Here is a 1,144-nt window from a genome sequence, read left to right as displayed (position 1 = left end):
CTGCGTGATAGACATTGAAAACGTTCTATTGTTAGGTAATCAGCATATTCGATAAACATCAAATTTTNTTCCAAATATTATGTCCAAATTTAAATAACTATTAAAACAAATGAATGAATAAATCAACAAACAAACGAACGAACTGAGAAACAAACAAATAATGTCACCAAAAATTTAACAAATACACACAAACACACACACATATACAAACAAAATTTTTTCTTAAATGGTAGAGTAAGAAAGGAGCTGCTTCAAGTACACCAGCTTGGACACGCACACACACACACAAACACACACACACGCACGTACACACACAGAGCATACCGACCAAACAGTCAACCAAACTACCAACGAAACAACCGAACAACCAACGAAACAACCGATCTATCAACCAAACAGCCAAAGTATCAACCTTTCAACCAACCTACCACCAGCCAGCCAAAAAACCAAACATACATACAAACAGACGTACAAAAAAAATAAATAAATACGCATATGCACGTGTTTTTGAGTGAGTAAGTGAGTATAGCCTGCCTGATATACATATGAAATGAAACAAATGAATAAAGTTTTAATTTAATTTAAATCAGATAAAAATGTAATTAAATAATAAATAAACAGGCAAACAAACAAACAATGAAACAAACAAACTAACAAATCGACAAACAATACAAACAAACCAGCAGACAGACAAAAACAGACTAACAAGAAAAAAATTAGTGTTTGTGCGTGTGTGTTTGTGTGTGTGTGTGTGTGTGTGTGTGTGTGTGTGTGTGTGTGTGTGTGTGTGTGTGTGTGGTGTGATATAGACACAGGAAATGATGAAATGAAAGGAATAAAATAAACCAAAATTTTATTTAAAACCATCCGGTTAAAAATATATTTAAATAATTAACTCCAACACTAAGATTATCTATGGAAACTGTGTGAATGACTGGATGGATGAACAAACGAACGAACGAATGAATGAATGAATGGTTGAACGAACGAACGAATGAATGAACGAACAAACGACCAAATGAATGAATGAATGAACGGATAAATGAATGAGCGAACGAATGAATGAATAAATGAATGAGTATATAAATATATATAGACATACACCAACATTTACATGTACATATATAGATTTTAAAATTGTTCA

Source organism: Helobdella robusta (assembly GCF_000326865.2).
Source record: "Helobdella robusta unplaced genomic scaffold HELROscaffold_123, whole genome shotgun sequence".
NCBI classification, from domain to species: domain Eukaryota; kingdom Metazoa; phylum Annelida; class Clitellata; order Rhynchobdellida; family Glossiphoniidae; genus Helobdella; species Helobdella robusta.
The sequence above is the reverse complement of the archived record's forward strand: the minus strand, read 5'-3'. Positions refer to the sequence as shown.